Source organism: Filicampus tigris, chromosome 5 (assembly GCF_054856515.1).
Source record: "Filicampus tigris isolate MCC_2025a chromosome 5, RoL_Ftig_1.0, whole genome shotgun sequence".
NCBI classification, from domain to species: Eukaryota; Metazoa; Chordata; class Actinopteri; order Syngnathiformes; family Syngnathidae; genus Filicampus; species Filicampus tigris.
In genome coordinates, this window is record NC_141221.1 from 20047810 (window position 1) to 20067414 (window position 19605).

The 19605-nt window shown below is 40.0% G+C and overlaps 1 protein-coding gene across 3 annotated transcripts in view; it reads left to right on the forward strand.

Annotated features, from left to right (window-relative positions):
• Window positions 1-9681: 9681 nt before the first annotated feature.
• Window positions 9682-19605, forward strand: part of ncor2 (nuclear receptor corepressor 2) — an 85313-nt gene continuing 75389 nt past the window's right edge. Inside the window, exon 1 of one of the 3 annotated variants that reach the window (XM_086030094.1) lies at window positions 9682-9951. The gene's annotated coding sequence lies outside the window, so the exon portion shown is untranslated. The remainder of the gene's footprint in view (window positions 9952-19605) is intronic. The other 2 variants (XM_086030093.1, XM_086030095.1) reach the window with 2 other exon arrangements.

The window sequence follows — 19605 nt, forward strand, 5'->3', positions numbered from 1 at the left end:
CAGCGATTGGCTGGCAACCAGCTCCGGGTGTACCCCGACTACTGCCTGAAGACGGCTGGGATAGACTACAGCACCCAACGACCCTCGTGAGGATAAGTGGTTTGGATAACGGATGGACGGATGAGTTTGTTTGTTGTTTTTCTTTGGGGGGTGGGGCGGAGGCAGTGCAAAAAAAAAATGCCCATTGCAACTTCAAAGTGGGATTACAGTCTACAGTGTGCTGTATTTCCTCAGTAATGTAACTAAGTTTGGAGAAAAGATTTCCAAATTAAAAATAGGCTAACAAGGATAATATTGGAGTAATGCTGTTGCTTGGCATGCTACAACAGATTGAATTCCTTGAAAAGCTTCAGCTGATATTTTGGTGCTGATACATCTTTTTCCCATCCAACCATCTCCCAAATGAAATGATTCATGGACCAATCACAAAAGCGGAGAGATTTTGCCTGATATTATTTGTTTTCAATCGGAATGAGGGCGCTATAAGAATGAAGTGTCTGCTGAGTTAGGGACAGCAGATTGTCTTGATTGTTTAAAAATCCGAATTCTATTGAGAGAGGTTTCTCGGCAGCTCCCGAAGTGACCATGAAATAAGTGTATATCTCAAACAACTGGTGAATAGTTTTGTCAAAGTGTATAAATTCAGTGTGGAGGCAAAGCCTGGCTGTGCTTTGTTCCAAACTGAGCTTTAACACGTTATCTGTTTGCAGAAGGTTTAAATTGATAAGGACTGAAACTACCCGTAAACTTCAAATGACCACAGAGCTGGGTATAGTAAAGATTAAGCTCTGAAAAGTGGGATTCAATCACATTTTACAAAAACGAAACAGATTATGCAAAAACAACAATATTATTTCCATAAAACAATGGATGGTGTATGTGTTAATCGAGTAATTGAGATGCTTTTTTTTTTCTTTTTTTTTTTCTTGCAAAGCTGGCAACATGACAAAGATATTGAAGCACATCTTCTCATCTTGGCGCCACAGTGATGCCCTCAACGTGATCAAAGTCTAATTCATAATTTGTTAATAGCTGAATAATGTGTGGAAAATGTGCATGAGCTTCCTGCTTTTAGCTGTGCAGCTGAAAAGCCCGTCCCACAAGGATGGCTTACTCAGCCTTGACACTAACACGGACACGCATGTGTGATCTCCCTGCAAGAAAGTAGATGAAAGATCACTCTGAACACACACACACACACACACACACACATAGACAGAGGGAGGTGTGTGACAGAGATTACTTGAATTACAGTATCTGCTGTTGCACTCTATTCTTATCTCTGCACTGTTAACCACACACCATAAAGCTCCGGTGACGTTTCACCTCATTTCGGGTGCAAGAGACTTCAAGCGTGCATTATCTGTGTCACATGTCTCATGTTCTCTCCATGGCAGAACTCGCTTGACATCTCACTCTAAGAATGTACCGTAGGCTTAATCATGCATTGTACTCATCGAGGACGTGTTTGAGGACAAAAAGACATATGCAACCATGTCCGTGGCTTGTAAGAAATGTACGCATGTTATGAAAGTGTTCTGGTCTGGGTGTGGAGCTGCACAGCTCCTGTAAAGTAGCCCATCCCCCAACTGAGACATTTTTGCTCTGCACTTTCTGTGTGAGACTACATTACACCAGCTTCCCCTCCCCCTGCCAAGAGAGTCTTCTGAGCTGGTCCCTTGGGTGGGTGTCGGTGTCGAAAGCAGGCCTTTGGCCCTGTCCATGGGATGTTATTGATGAAGTGAGGTAATGGATGTACCCGCTGTGCTCCCAGGGACACAGAGGATAAATCAGAGTGGGTAAAACTCAACCAGCCATCCCACCTCTCTTCAGACTCAAACGCCATTTCATTAGCTTTATTTATGGGGGTTCTGCACTCTTCCGAACCCCTCCCCTTGCAACCTCCCCCTTGAAAATGTCACTATTCTTCTGTTTCCTCCCATGTATAGTGTTATCACAACTCCTATACATTCTTCCCCATTCCCAGAATTCCCAGTCTTTAACCTGTCCCACACCTCTTATCACGCAGTGGACAAACACCCCGACCGGACTGGTGATCTCTGAAGGGTTGAGACATACAGGACCCTATTCTCGTGCCTAGTGCAAGACTAGCGCAAAGTGTAGTCTAACCGCACGGGAAGAATTTTCTTTCTTTTGGCATTTTTGTAGACGGGCGCAGTTAGAAATGGGCATTTGTGGGACTGAACATGTGTTTATAAGGAACTGCAAGAGATCTCCACCTGTAGATGATGTAAAGTTGGTCGCTGCCAAGTGGACACTTGGAAACTGCTTTGAACTACAATCGTGCGACTGTGTGTACCCCAGCACGGAAATGAAGATGCGCCTGTTTTTATGCAATTTTCATGGCTTTCTTTGAAAACAGAGCCCTTAGTGCTGCCTCGGCATTTGGCTTATTTGCAGCAGTGCTTCTTCCACAGCCATATTTGTGCTGGGTGAGCAGAGGCAGGTCACCTCTGGACTCTTGGTCCAGGCAGCGGGCCTGAAATTGCAGTCAAAACCACTTTTGTCCTTGGTGCAAAGAAAAAGGAATTTGTCTATCTTTGAAAGAAAGATTACGTGAACTTTTGTATCGCTTGAGATCAAATCTCAAACCTAACCCTGTCAATTGTACATTCACCTTGGACAAGGTGAATAAGTGTTACATCACATCAGTGAGAAACCTACAGCCAAATAACGCCTAGTAAAGTTTTTATTATTCTGAGAAGTCTCACTTCCACGAGTTATGTTGATATATTGCTTATCATGTCCCTGCATTATGTTTTTTCAGGGCACAGAGCCGACAGCCGGTGAATCATACTATCCGGGCATGTTTTCTCTATTACAAAAAAATGCAGCAACGTGTTCTTATTGTGTGTGTGTGGGGGGGTTGACCCAATGACGAACATGGATGTCATGAACATCTCGCTGAAACTCGTCCAAACGTCATCATCAACGATCATGCAAGCTAACAGATGGTTGAATGCGCGCGAGTGATGCTCTGATGCTGCCAGTTTCATCACAGGGCCTCACTTGGATGTTTTGAATGTTTGTCATGCAAACGGCAGCCACTGACAGCAAATCTGGGCTTGTTTTAAGAAAAGCATGGTGGCGCAAATATTTTAACAATGAAAATTCCATGCGCTTGAAAAGTTGCCATCCACATAGTCGGCAATGGGGTGCTGTCGTTAAGGGCAGAAACATAACATTTGACGGCGGCGGTGGTGGCAGGACCAGCTTGAAAAAACAATGGCCGTTTGGGAAAATTCACATCGTTTACTAAAATTCCCAATGGCCACCCCGTCCCTTCCTGTGGCTTTGTGGCTCGTCTGAAAGTCATCATATTGACCTTTGTTTTGTCTCAGGATCTAATTCCTTCTTTTTACCTTTTGTTGATAACTGGAGGTGGATAATCCACCATAGTTTCAGCAAAGCTCCTCAAACCCAACGTAAAAGGTAACAACGTAACAGTACGAGGCCGCATTGGTTTGCCCGCTGAATGTGTGCCCGCGAGCGCATGAGAATGATTGACATCTCGTGAGTCACACTCTCTGTCTCTGATTGGTTGTTTTTCCTCAGGCGTGGTGGTTTCTTAAAAAATTAACAAGAGATGGCTGAATTTTTTACAGATCATTTTACTAAAGTACTACTGTCAGGTCATACTTACAGTTTTAACAAAAATACTAAAAATAAAATAAAAATAATAAAATAAAATAAAAAAAATGTAAATTTCATTTTTTAATTGCAAATGTTCCCTTTAAATTAAGGTATATGTCAGAGGTTGTTTCAGAGTCTGAAAATGAAAGTGTTTGAAACTGCCCTGAACTTGCAAGTTTTTGGACACCGTTACTTTCCAAACACTTGAACATGCATATGGGTTCGAAATGGGAACCACAAGGTTTTCGTCTGTGCATGAAACTATTCAAACTATTATCCTGTTGTCAGTTCAACCTAGCAAGGGTTCTGTCAAATGTGATGAAAACAAATGGAGAATAAGAAAAGGGAGCCCAAAATTATTTTGGACATACAATAGCATTAGCCTGAATCCTCGTCCCTCTAAATTCTCACATTTATAATATGATGAGTGATTATGCTGAATGTTCAATGACAATGAAAATGATCATCACTTTACATGCACATTAAAAAAGACTCCAACCGTCATTGCCGATGAATAAACACCGGATTAGTACATGATTAAAAACATGGTTCCGTGTATTATTTTCTTAGCGTCTCCGCAGCAAGAGATAGTCTGCATATGAGTCTAATAAAAGGAAGGGAAAAAATGACGGAAAAGCACACGCTGGCTGTTGGCCAGGTGCAGACAGACTCAGGAAGTTAAGCCGGAATTCCAACAATGCAGGCAGTTGTTCGACTTTTCGGTGAGATGCTGCATTCAATGCTCTCAGGGCTGTCTTTGTTGAGGTAAGGTGGCAATGAGATGAAGTCGAGTGCTTGCAAATATATCGTGGCCCTGACTGTGCACAGGAAACCTTGACCCAATTGATATTACTAGCATCACTCCTGCTGCATCTGATATGTAAACTAATCTTCCTGGATCACTTGACTCAAGCCCGCGTTTGACACTAACAAATGCCAGTGTCGGTAAAGTGAGTTATATAGCAACGAAAATATACAGCAGGGCCAGAGCAAGAACTTGGCATGTAATTACACCAGTATTATAAATGACATATTGTTCCAGTTAGTCTCTATGACTTTCATACAAACACCAAGCTCATATATGTGATCATTTAGTTCTTTTATGAATGTAGGATACATAGATTTTTAGGTCTTAGATTTTACTGTAAATCCAATTCACTGAAATTGCGCCACTTCTCGCCATAAACAAAGCAATGGAGTTTCATGTGCAATTTGGTTCTCATATGGCCACATGTATGTAGTGTGACCATGGTAAAGATGCTATGGAATCTGGCACTATTTAATTTGCAATCAAAGCCAATCACTTGCATAGGCTCCATTAATCCGTGACACCCTTTTAAGATTTTTGTTTTGGTTAGGGTGTTCCCTCCAGCCATCTCTCTGTTCAGAGAGATTTTCTGCTTTTTTCCCTTGTCAGAACTATAATAAGTGTGCGCAATACACTTAACAACCGACGGCCTTTGAAATCTCTGTTGACTGCTTAGATGCTGCTGTAGAACGCTCAGAGGCTCATTTTTATTTTTAACACAAGACTCCTGTGAAACATGTAGCGAGAAACATTTGTGTCTTATCAGCGAGTTGACAAATTGGCCATTGCAGCAATGTGGGATAAATTATTCTGACATAAACTCAAGCCCGGGAAGCCCAGGCGAAATGAGCTGTTGTCTTTGCTGCGTTGCGACGGCTGGATGAAGAGAGGGCGGACGCACTGATGGTTAGAGGGGGTCTCCCAAACCACAGAGCAGAAAGAAAAACACAGGGAAGAAAAACAATCCCTGACATCACAGTCAGGCCTGCCGCACCAAAATTTAGGTCAAGATGTATGGCCTCTCGGCAATGTGCCATAATTTCATTGCAAAGCCAGTTGGCCAAAGTTATAAACATTGACGCAAAACAGCAAATGTAAACTTCATTCAGTCCTAGCAATTTCGTATTTTTCCAGTTGTCATTACCTGCAGTCTGTGTGGTGTTTTTGGAGTGCGACAGAGAGGTTTCACACCATTTAGTAGCACACCCATCAACTATGTACACAGCATGTGGTGCTCTGTCTGATCTCCAAAATACATCCTTCAATGTTAAGTCGCTGTAGTCACAGCTTGTACTTCTCAGTGGGCATCAAGCAGCACAGATGTATGATCCCTGGCCTATAAGAGCTTGTTCTGAACCCCTTTTGGAACCTCATGCTCAGTCTGTTGTGAGAGTAAATACGCAGGGGGCTGGACCAAAGACTGGGTCAATGATTGTCAGAGTTAATGATGTAAAACTATTTTATTGATCAAGCACACATTTTCTCTGCACACTTTTTTACAAATGAATGTTTGTCGAATTCTCATTATATATTTTTGTATTGTACCGTAATTAATTCATTTAAAAACATATTGTAGCATTTGGCTGTGTGATGTGAGAAGAATGAATAACCCTATACAGGAAGTCCTCAGTTTTTGACTATAATACAATGTTGTAAGGTTTCAAGTGGCAGAGCAGTAGCAATTTGTTGGCCAGATTTTCTGGATTTGCATTTGATTGTTTACGTTCATGGCCTCGAATATAAAACACACGCATGAACGTATCTATCTATGTATCTATTTATCTATGTATCTATCTATCTATGTATCTATCTATCTATCTATCTATCTATCTATGTATCTATGTATCTATGTATCTATGTATGTATCTATCTATCTATCTATCTATCTATCTATCTATCTATCTATCTATCTATCTATCTATCTATCTATCTATCTATCCATCCATCCATCCATCCATCCATCCATCCATCCATCCATCCATTTCACTGCAGGGACATCACTGGGTGTCATGGACAGGGTAGCCTTGACCCTAAGAGATGCACGGATGGACAGATTTAAAAAGAATCTAATACTGTGTAAAGGTTTAAAGTCATCATTAGATTTGAAGTGTTATTTGAAGTGTCTGTCTTCTAATATGGTACACAAACACAGGATGTATGTATAGAAACTTAACAAAATTAACCACACACACAAAAAAACCCACGTAAAACTGTACACATTGTATACAAGATTGAAACACATTTAATTATTAACTGAGGCAAATGACATTACTTTGGCTCACAGCACAAGCAGTAACTCTTAGCTACCAAATACTTTTGAAGTCACGGAGATTACATTTCGGTGCATATGCGACTAAATTGGTTGAAGGAAAATGTTAGTCAATGACTTCTAATAAATGATTCCATATTTTCACTACATGAACTGATATGCACCTGCTTTTCATTGTAGTACGAAATCTTGTTTCAGTTTTTCTTTCATCCATATATGGGCCATTCTACTGAATTGGTTCAAATTCAGAGTTGGAAAATGTGTGAAATTTGTATTTTATTTCAGAAAAACCTTTATTTGGCTTCATGTTGGACCATATCCAAGGGGCACAAATAGCCGGAATCGGTTGCCAGCCAATGTATTATAACTAATGAAACATGATTTTTTTCCATTTTTTAGTGCTTTGTGCTGTACTCAGAGTTGCGGGGGGTTGGAGTTGATCGCAGCTGACTTAGGGCAAAAGCAGGGTACACGCTGGACCGGTCACCTTTCCATCACAGGGCTCTTCATCATTGAAAAACTGTGGTTTCACCTTCCAAATGAAAATTTAATTGGAATAGCAAACATTTTTGTAACATGCATTTCCCTGTATGTATGTTCCCTCTCTCTCTGTTTTTTGAGAGACATCTCGTGGTCTTGTCTTTTGCTCCATGCTCTTCTGACTTTCCTTTGCTCTCTGCTGGATACTTAGTTGGTAGACTTCAGCTTTCCTTCTTCCTTCCTTCTCTTATTTCTTTCTCTTTCTTTTATTAAATATTCTTTGGATTTCACTGGGTCATTCTAACACTTCGCTTGTACTCTGTCTCTGCTAGGCTTTTGGGAATTTTGGTGTTTTTCCCTTCAAATTGAGATAAAATATGAAATAGAATATTGTTGAAATCAGAAAGATCCATGCATGACATATGTATCTATGTATTAGATTATGTAAAACTTACTTTATTCAAAAATAAACATCATATTGTCATTAAAGAAACCATTATGTCACAACCGAAACCTTTCTGTATGTTTCGGTAGTGACTGTTTCGGTTTTATTTTTCCCTTCAAATTAAGATAAAATATGGAATAGAATATTGTCAGAAAGATATATGTATGACATATGTATCTATGTATCTATGTATTATATTATTTAAAACTTACTTTATTCAAAAAGAAACATATCATAATCATATTGTCACTACCGAAACCATTATGTCACTACCGAAACGTTTCAGTAGTGACGTTTTATGATCGTTGTTGACAATACTCAACAATGCTAGGCACAACGTGGCTACCACAGACAGTTTTGAGCACGTATACAGAGATAGAAAACAGTACATTTAGCATTAAAATCAAAAGTGCTCATTTTATTGCCGAAATGAGGTGTTCGGTAGTGACGGTCCTAAAAACCACATGCTGATTTTCAGACTTTGGAGGGCACATGACTTTATAATGCTGTCAACTAATTACTCGCCATGTGGCCAGTGATGAACATGAATGTAATGTCTCTTACTGGTGAAATTTCTGGGGATGTGGCGAAAACCAAGCCCCGCCTACAGACAAATACTCTTTGCGTTTCGGTAGTGACATGAAAAGTTGGGACAGGTTTTTTTTAAATAAATACTTCTAATTCTGAAAAAAATCTACAAAATCAACATAAATGTTTCACAATACATTTAAAAGCAACCAAAATGTTCTATTAAAGTAAAATATTTTGTAAATTGGCAAAAATGTTCTACATTTTTTTTTTCATGAATTGAAATTTAGGAGTTAGAGATTGGGACAGCCACCTCCCAATAGGAAGTGACATATAAAAGATGACTTTTTATACATTCAGTTTAATAGTATCTCAATTAATGCCTTGTGGTAAAATAGATCATAATTAATATTTATGACTAAATATGCAAGGTCTGAACACTTCATTGTTTTTTAAAATTTGATTTTCATTGTGGGACGCAACCAAATGATTTAGGGGGGCTTAATAACATTCTCGGGAGGCTACAACCCCCCTAAATTAGGCCTAACTATGCTACTTGTCACCGTATGAGTACTGGAATAATGACGCTCTCATCAGTATGAGATCTTGCCCGTGCGCTTGAGAAAAACGGAATTCTATGAGAATAACGGAATTCTATCTACACACAAAAACAAAACAGTATACACCAGGGCCGTTACCATAGTGCCCACCCACGGACACACTCTGCCCACCCAAAGAAAACTGGATGTAGTTCTGATGAATGCGAAATAAAAAATCTAAATCAAATCAACTTTTATTTGTTTAGCCCAAATTACAACAACAGTTATCTCAATTATTGCGAAAACAAGACATGTTTTAAGGTGCTGGATTTCGACTTACTTGAGCATTGTAGCACTTTTTTGGCCCCAAAGCCTATTGCCCACCCGCACCTGGAATCCTGGTAACACCACTGCCATACACTCTCACCATAACTGTACTCACTTCAACTGAGTCACAGTGACTGCAAACTGGAAACAATATGACCCATTGTTTGAAGGCTGAAGATATGTTCAAAACTCATGACTTGATAATTACGACCTTATTTGTGTTCGTCAATGCTTGAGTGTGTGACTGTCTGAATATACTGTAATACAAATGGGATCATTTAATAAGTGTACATGAAAGTCGAAGTCTAATCACGGGTGACATGAGGACACCATCACTCGCTATCCCATATGTGACTAGACCTAGAGGGAAGAGAGAGCATGCGGCTTTATTGAGAGAGAGAGAGAGAGAGAGAGAGAGAAAGAGAGAGAGAGAGAGGGAGGGAGAGAGAGAGAGAGAGAGAGAGGGAGAGAGAGAGAGAGAGAGAGAGGGAGGGAGGGAGAGAGAGAGAGAGAGAGAGAGGGGGAGAGAGAGAGAGAGAGAGAGAGAGAGAGAGAGAGAGAGAGAGAGAGAGAGAGAGAGAGAGAGAGAGAGAGAGAGAGAGAGAGAGAAGGGAGAGAGAAGGGAGAGAGGGGCGGTTCAGTCCCTCTGTGGTGTGTCGGCCGCAGGGAGCAGCAGATCAGCGCAGCGCATTGTGCAGGACCAGGCACGACATAGCTCAACCTTCATCGGAACAAATGACAAGGAAAACTACCCTTTGGAGTGGAGTAATTCGCGGGGGACGCGCGCCATCGAAGCGAGAAGCTCTCTAAAAGCGACACCGGACCGCGTTGACGCGGATTGGGACATTCGCTGACTGTAGAACAACGCCATTGAATGGTCCCCGTTTACTCCGCCACCGAGGTTAGTTAGCCTCCATTGCTCTCCGTCCGTGGGTTTGGGGGTGGTCTGTCTCTTGTGTTGTTGGACGACAGGGTCTAGCCATTATTTGCAGGAGAAACCTACATAGCAGTATTGACCTTTTCCACGCAATGTAAACATCGCAGCTACTCGTTTTAGCAAACGTTTAAGGGCGAGGAGGCGTCGCGTCGATCTGCTTTCTAACGACACCGCGGCATTCTCAGTTAGCCGGCCATTGTCAGATCCACTTGATTATTTTATAATTCACAAACACGTGCTACATGGCTAAGCTAAGCTTGCTAGTGGCTAAAGGTGCTAGCGGACTAAGCTAGCTGTCAGAGCTGCGGAGAGGCTGGCTTACGTCAATATTATCCCACTAAATATACGTTGTACAACCATGTGTCCGATTAGAAATCACGGCGGCACACAGCATACTTCAAGGATAGGCACATTTTAAACCACGCCGACCCTTTATCTGGCGTCTCTTCCATTGTGTTTGTCTAACTTTGCTAGCCTGCTCGTAACTACTGTATGCACAAAGCGCCCGGTTTGCGTGCGTAAACACTTTGAAATCCACTGTGTTTCGTATTAGTGATAACATCCCGTTTGCTGATTTCACTTTACAAATAAACCAACATACTGTGTTTGAATGTTAACTTTGAGACAGTAATAATTTAGATATTACAGTGTAGTAGCAGCGTTAGTAGTATTTACGTGCACTTGATTCATGCTCAGTTTGTAGGGGTTCATTTTGTGACGTAATAATTGTTGTTTTGTCGATGCCAGGCCTGCTACATGTGGTTTGAACGTGATGCTGTCATACTTTGAAGGACAACACATAATGATTTCCTATCGTTTTACTGGTACCTCATGATCTGTATAGCAAAGCTGTATTCTATTGGAAGACCGTGTGCTTCCAAGTTGCCCCAATACAGGATCATTCTAAGCACAGCATATTGCTAATTAAAGTCAAACTTATCTTTTCAGAATTTCTATTTCCAACAGATGTGCCAAAAAGTTGAAAACCAAGTTAATGACTTTATTATTTAGATTTTGTTTGAAACTTTTAAATTCATGGGAGGATAGAAGAGATTAACTCAGAATTAATGATAAAAATCAGTGACACCTGATTTAAAGATGTGTTCAGATTTCTCAGTGCAACAAGATAGCAATTAATGGTGAAGAAATCACAGGTGTTGGACATAGAAAGTTGCAGGATTGCATTTATGCTTGCAAAAGATTTATCATTCAGTTGACAGTAGTGTCATTGTACCATATCCTGTATACAATATTAGTTCTGTGCACTAGAAATGTATACCCAAAACATAATTAATATAAAACCTTACTTTTCAACACACTTGAACATTTCAACGGTTTACCAACATGCATAAAAACGCATACATATTGTACTTGATGAATTAGGTGTAGTACGGCTAATCATAATGTAATTTAACCCGAATTTTCTTAGTATAGTCAACATCTTTTTTGAGCCTCAATATAACTATAAACATTTGTCAGAATTGACTGCATGTCTGTGACATAACAGCTGAAGTGTATTGCATTGATTTCCTTATGCATAAGTAAACAAAGCACTTAATTGTCCATTCATTATAGTGTTTTCTCATATGTAGCCTACAGAAATGTATGTATATCCCCCCAAAACTTCACTTTTTGATCTGGACTAAGTCAAAGTTCATTTACTTGTTAATTTTATATAGTCTTGACTTCTTTGTGTACTGTCAGGCACCATACAGTACGTACAACTGTCCTTAAGGATTTAAACTCTTTAGAAGTCGGACAATTGGGAGTTCAAGTACAGTAAATCCCCCTCTATTGCAGGGGTTATGTGTGTCATGTGTTTTATGTTCCAGAACACCCCTGCAATAAGTGAAATCCACAATATAGAAATACACCCTAGGCAATAGGCATGTTACACAATATCAGTTACGTCTGTTATGCATTGTAGAATACTGAGGTAAAGACAAATGGATCATGAATTAATATGAAAGACAATTTATCTACTACAATTAGAAGTATAAACTTACTACATATTTTGATGTGCAGTTTGGAAAGCGTTCACAACGACAACATAATTCTGCCACAGGTGAGGTGTAAACATAAGTACAGTATATACTATACTGGAAAGGCACAAACTCAAGTGCAGATTACAACAAGAATGTAAACAAATCAGTGGCTTTGCCACTTCCTAAGCATCACTTCGTTTCATGAAACATAATCTAAAGGTGGCCTGCCCTTCTTAATCATTCAACTTCTTACATAGATCGAAAAACAACAATCCAGCGGCTGTACCACTCCCTATACGTCACTTCATTTCAGGAAACATGATATGTAAATGTGGATGCACTTCTCAAATCACTCACTCAACTTATCATATTGACGGATAAATAAATAAAACCTAATGTATAAAATTAAAGCTTACCCGGTCTCCTCTTAATGACATCACATGCGGCAACCGCTAGGAAAAGTAAGAGAATGCCTATTTATGACATAATAACAAGCACCAGCGGGCATTAATTACAACTCAACGCCATCTCATTATTAAACATCTTTTCGTCTGTCTTTTGGTTCCAAACAGACGGCTGAATTCATCCTGTTAATATTTGATAACTTGACAACTTTGCACGGATGCGCTTTTATTTGTCGTGGCTCAAGGAGCCGCACACTGTCGTCTGTATGAGAGTGGTCAACTTTTGAAAAAAAATTCAACGTCAACTCTTAACAATGGTGGCACGCATCCGACAGCCAACAAACAGACACTTCCTCACACACACGCTCCGACATACGACTGCAGCCAAAACATCACAAAATAGATACCACACGCGGGAAGTTTTAACAGTGCGAGGTAAACATAACAAGCATGTTAGAACGCTCCAAGCGAGCATGGCAGAGTTAGCTTAGAGTTCGCTGAATCCTCCTCTCACTTCCGCTGTCAATAAAGTAATGACCATTTAAACCACAGCCTTCGCAATTGCAAAATTCGCAAATGCAATTAATCGTTCAGCCCCAGTTCGATATCAGCAAAATTTGACGGATATTGAAAGCCGCCTCAAATACACAAATTTTGCTCTTGTTCCTGTCACTTTAACCCATTAAGGCCTAAAGCGCCTGGCTCAACAGCTCCCCAAAGCCTAAGGTCGTCTTTGGAATTACCCTTGAAAACCTGAAGTTTTCCCAGAAATTCAACACCTACAAAATAATTGATATGTCAGCCATTGTAGCAGTCAGAAATATAATTCCAAAAGAATTTCAGAGCCCCGGGACGGAGTGCCCAGCTCTGCTTATGTTATGTTATGTTATGTTTTGCATGTTCTATGACGTATTTTTGGAACATTCGATGTCCTTAAAGTTGAGCTTTGCGATTGTAGTTTTGTCTTTTTCATTTTTTTCTGTCTTGCATTCCTGTGTGTCAGTAACAGTTACTGGAACAGTTGATGTACTTTTCAATCGTGACACTTAAATAAATGTCAAATGGCACTTAAGTTAAAATTTTGGAAACACATGCCTCAGTTTTTTAAACATATATTTTTATACTTAAGTATGGCAATACGTATCGGATCGCAACCCGAGTAGCGGTATCCGTATCGGATCGGGACAAGAGTGTATCGTCCCAGCCCTGATGTTTCCGGTCATCGACCATTTTGTAGACCTATTTGCCATTGGCACAAGCTTTTACTTTTTGACTGATGCCTTCAGTTTTTCAACATCATTTTGATACCATCTGTTTTGTGAAGTGCACCAGTCCCTCCTGCAGCCAAACAACAGTAGGATGTTGTTTTCAGACTTGCAAGCTTTCCCCTTTTTTTTCCCCCAAATGTAATGATGCTCATTTTGGTGAAACAATTCAATTTTTGTTTCGTCAGACCACAAGACATGCCTGCAAAAATTAAGCTGTTTGTCCTTGTGTGTACTTGCAAACTGTCATCTTGCTTTTTTGTGTGTCTTTTTGAGTAATGGTTTGATCCTGGCCAAGTGGCCTTTCAGCCCATCAGCTGTACTCATTTCACTGTGGATGGCGGCAAACTTTCACCAGCATCAGCCAGCAACTTCACAAGGTCTTTTGCTTTTGCTCTTGGGTTGTTGACATGCACATTTCAATCCAAAGCATGTTCACCTGTGGGACACAGAACCTGTCTTTCCAATGTTACACAAAGGAGCTGTGTGTCTCACCTGTGCCTTCAAATATACCCACAGCCACAGGTGTATCTCTAACTCAAATGTTGGCAATAAACCAATAAATCAGAAGCCTCCAAAGACATGACAGCATCACCTGGGGCTTCCCAAATTGTTTAAAGGCATAGTAATCTTACTGTATATAAACAGCAGTAAAAGCCAAGGCAGAACTCGTAGTTGGGGACAGAAGGCTGAGGTGGCAGAGGCTAGTTTTCGCTAATTGGATAATTGCTAGCCTTAAAGGATTCAGACCAGTGGTACGTCAGGACCGATGGCTTGGAATGACTGCAGCGGTGCTCCATATTCGCCCCCAAAATGTAATTTCTAATAATGATCAGACAACAACTTTGTGCTAAATGCTTACTAGAACTTACTGTAGGTCATCAATCGTAGAAGCTGTTTGCTACAGCACATACCTGCGTGTGCGTGTGTGTTTGCGTGTGCGTGCATGTTAATTTTCATAATAGAGAAATGGCCCAACATTAGTATATCACTGCGTACATTATTGTTCCGTAAATAAAAATGCAGAAGCTGAAGAAGGAAATATTAGGCTGTGTCCATGACATGCTCAGTCTCCTTCCAACCCATCTTCCTTCTTGCCGATTGAGAAAGAGCAGCTGTCTGGCATTTCTTGCCGAGCTCCAAGTGAATTGTTCCTGGTTTGGTTTGTGAGAGTTCTGCTAACTTCCATGTGGTAACATTTTAGGGATTACTTACAGTCAAAGTTCCATTGAACTGGACATTATCCCACTTCGCTTTTATTGGCAATGATCTGGCAGAGTTTTACCACTTTCCTATTTTCAAGGATTACCCAATGGAAGAAACGGTCACTGTGACATTCATTTTGAGAACATCTGTTCACACATTTCCATGACAGGTCAGCAAAGTGACCCTGTAGCGGTTATGAAATGTGCTATATAAATACTATTGTATTGTATACTTCTACAGGGGTTTTCCTGGCTCAAATTGAGAGAGAGGTGGTCCTGACATGCATATATTCTGTAAATTCAACTGACTCACTTTCTTTAACAGGGAACGTACTTTAAGTTAAGAGTTCCAATAAGAATGACTACTATCACATCAAAGAATTAACTTATTAAAACTAGAGCCACAATTTTTCAAGTGTTACTGCAAAGAGCCACATTCTACATATGGGCGCACATTAACTGCCCCATCCCGTCCTCTCACTCCCTAGCTCTTTTGCATATTTTGACAAACTCTCCTTCTTTGTATGGCTTTTTCGCTTATGCAGTGTTTAAACTTCCAAGCCAGTTGAAACAAATGCTTCATACATTTTGGGAACAACTGTGTCTACTTCTCAGCCTGATCTTTCAAAGAGAGAAACTCGTGCTTGCGAAGTTCAGTCCCCTTTGGAAAATTCCCGGTTGATGTTTGTGCGGAGTGGAGTGCAGTAGCGCTGAATATGTGAAGCCTTGCTCAAATGATGCCAAATATATGAGGCAGAACGACCCTACAGAAAACCTCTCAGCATAGACCATCATATGAGCTCACAAGATATGCTAGTTTTGCTGTGTATTAGTGCTGGTGGTGTTTTTTTTTTTTTTTTTTTAGTGGGGCGGCCATTATATTCGTCCTGTGTTGAACTTCATATTTTTTGTGATGCTCCGCTCTTTTTCCCCTTCCATTTTGAAAGTGTACTTGGTAGGCTAAGCAGCACTACTCAATGTTTTTCCCTCCATTTGCGTCAAAGTGGATGCGTGAAATGCACGTACCTGGTACCTCGCTTGCCGAATTTAATCTGTTCCATCGCCGTGTTCGGCACTTTATCATACGTGCAACATCATGCCCATATGTGGAAGTGCTGACGTAGCAACCGGTCAGGATGTAAAAAGTGTGGCTTTTCCCACTGGTTTACAAAATGTATCATTCTTTAATTGTTACAAAAGAGATGGAAGAAAAAAATCTTTGCTCATTATAAAAAGGAAAATCAAGAGGAGACAAGATGTATCTTTCAGGTTTAATACAGTACAGTAAATGCACTTTATTTATCAAGGCTTCCTCCATTGTCCTCTTGCCGCCAAAATAGCAGTTCATCGCTTGCCAGCCCCTCTCCTATTGGAAACGCTTTCTGACGTTATGATGGCGCCGCCGTAAAGTACAATATGTTTCAATCTGAGGGAATTTGCTGTTGTGGCAGACGTCCGAGTACGTGCAGCGCCGCCCACGAACGCTCCATTCTGTGGTGCCGCCGTTCACCGCATACACATTGAAGGGGATTGAAGTTCGGAGTGAAAAGGGCTCTAAGAGCCACGCGAAATGCTCAATTTGCACACATTGCATGTCGCTGTTGCACTGTCTCTGTTTTCCATATAAAGATATTTTCAGCGTCATGTTTGCTTTCCGTGACAGCTACCAGAATGTTCAGCCACTGGCCGTCGCGATGTTGGATAGTATAAAAGGTGTACTGTATATATATTTTTTCTTTTGGCGTTTCTGCGTACCTCTGGATTATGTTTTTTGTATTGTATCACTTAAAAATAAAAATTAAAAATTAAAATAAACACACATCGGGCGCGGTTTCCGACCACGCGATGGGGATCGGGACATCCCTCGCCCTGTTAGCCTTCTTTTTTTAGACATTTTAAGCATCCATTTTGCTCCAAAGCAGTTGAATGGTCAATTCCAAGAGAATGACTACTCTTGAACTAGTTTCTCTATTTTCTCATGTAAATGACTACCGGAACTAATCTATGAGTTGTACAGTATGCCTTGTCAGTCTTCTCTCTCAAAGTAGTTGAAGAGATTGTGCAAAGTTGAGCAATTGATCACCTTTGATTGGAAAATTGTTACCAGAGTGATTGTAATTAGCTTGAAATGTTCCAAAATTCCATGGTTCCTGTTCTTTTTTGAGACTTAGTACAGCAGTGGTCGTCAACTTCTTTAAAACTGAGAGCTACTTCTTTGGTACTGATTAATGCAAAGGGTTACCTTTACCTTTAATTAAATGTTATTATTAATGATAACAAACAATAAACATTAATTATTAACAAGGTAGGAAACCGATACATTTCAATATGTAACACTTAATTTCTATAAATCTATGCAAGCGTTTACATTTTCAAATGATCACATTTATGGCATTCCTAGAAAATCACATTATCCCATCACTGGTAAACTCATTTTACAACAGTGCATTACTCATGTGGTCCTGGTGGGTCTACCTGGTGATCGCGGTCGCCATGCTGTGGTGGATTAGTTGAGACTTACACAATACAATACAATGAATGCAATAGGCAGACCTTACATTTTCATTAAACTAAAAATAGTAAACTTGTTGAAGCAAAAGGGAATAAGAAGATTTCACCACGATTAAACTGTTACGTGAGGCCCAGATTACTGTGGTATTTTGTTTATCACACAAAGCTTTCTATTGTGATGTTGTTGCCTCTGAATTTCAATTGCAGTTAAAACCAGTCACCCCTTTTTTAGGAGAGGCAGACAGCGCATTAGCAGGGATTAGAAATGGCTCTGTGGTGATTCACTTGACTCTGTTGCGCAACAGTGATGACAGCATGTTATAGGACATTACTCTCATTTGTGTCCGGGTAGCAGTTGGGATATATTTATCTCATTTGATTAGCCGGGTTTTTCTGCATGGAATGCGTGTTGTAACAGCGTGGGTTGCTTGTTATTTTGTGAAAGGTATGTGTTTAAGGGCAGTCCAGGACATACACCAAAGGGGTGATGACCTTGGTGCGGAAAATTTTACATGACAATTAACAGTGAAAGGCATGACAGTAAAGTACAGTACATTGTAATTGTTGGTTATGGTGCTGAACCAGTTTACTCCTGTATCGACATGCTCATGCTTCATTTTAGGAGGATTCCATATTTTAAAGAGGCCTATCAAGTCAAAAAAATGTGTGAATGTGAATAGAGCTGGATTGGTACTGCTTGGTTTGAGTGACAGATTTTTTTCCCCTTTTTTTTCTTTGAAGTGGTCCCATTTCAAGGCTTGAAATATTTTTTTTCTTTGTTGAACAGTTTGGAGAATCAATGATTTCGTTTCAGTTTTGTCCTGGTTTCAAATAAGGATTGGACTTGAATCAAGGGTTTTATTAAGCAATAATAACGATAATGAATGAAACGAAGCAAAGCTGAATTGATTGATTTAATAAAAAAAAAAAAAAAAAAAAAGCTCTGCTGTAACGTATTTTTAACAACATTTATTGTGCAGCTCAGTGGTAGAGTGGTCTTTTCCCAACCCGGAGGTTGTGGGTTTGATCCCTGGCCATTGTGCTCATGTCGAAGTATCCTTGAGCAAGATACTGATGCTGCGTCATCAGTAGGTAAATGAGGTACAGTGTGAAGCGCTTTGAGTACCTAAGGTAGAAAGGCGCTCTACAAGTGACAGTCCATTTAACATTTAAAACTCAAAACTCAAGACTCTATTGTGAAAACAAACAAATAACATTTGATAGATTACAAATAATTAATCCATCCAGTTGTCCAATCCGCTTATCCTCTCAAGGGTCGCAGTCGTGCTGGAGTTTACCCACACAGGCGAGGGGACATGCAAATACAACACAGGAAGGCCGGGGCCGGATTCGAACCCACGACCACTGTACTGTGAGGCGGACGTGCTAACCAGTTGACCACCGCGCCGCCCTTAATTAGATAATTCATACTATATTAACATATTTTTAACCCATTCACTGCCAGCCATTTTCCAAGGAAGCACCTCCACCTTGCCAGCCATTTTGAAGGATTTTCGCTCATCTTTCAAGGCCCACAGAATATTGTTTTCTACAGCTATATGAACACGGAACCTACCAAAAGAAAGATTAGACTCTTTTCTTTCATTAGAAAAAAGTTTATTTCTGCCTTTCTCTGTTCTTTAGTAATCGGCAGTAGAACATAGCCAAGTTTCACCTGTTTTTCCTTTTTCTGACCAGAAACCTGAGAAAATTAGCTTTTTGTGAAAAGCTTCATTTCAAGCTGAACTTTTGACACTAATATTTTTTGCTTTTCTGTCCTCTCAAACATCTAAACAACTTTAAAACAACATAACCAACACTGACAAAATGGTTTTAATGGTGAAATGACAATTTGTTTGCAAGTATAAATGCAGTATTTACATTTTCAAATTTGACCAAACTGTATGAACTTCAAACTATATGCAAGTATGTACAATAAGTGCGTGAATGTCGGTACGTGTGTGTGCGTGTCTATTTATTCACCCCAATTATAACTATTTACAATTTTTACATATGAAAAAGAAAACCTACTTTGAGTTTGAACTATATAAAAGTGTGGAGTATCTTGTCTGTAAAACATAGCTGCTAACAGTCAACAGGACAGTCAGAGTCCAACTCTACAGCAACTCTTTTGGCCTCCTGCCAGCTTGATACCAGCCTATGAATTATAGAAAATAAAAAATTATTAAAATTCGTGTATTTTTTTCATTTTTATTTTTTTTAAATACCGGTATTAAAAAAGATGGCC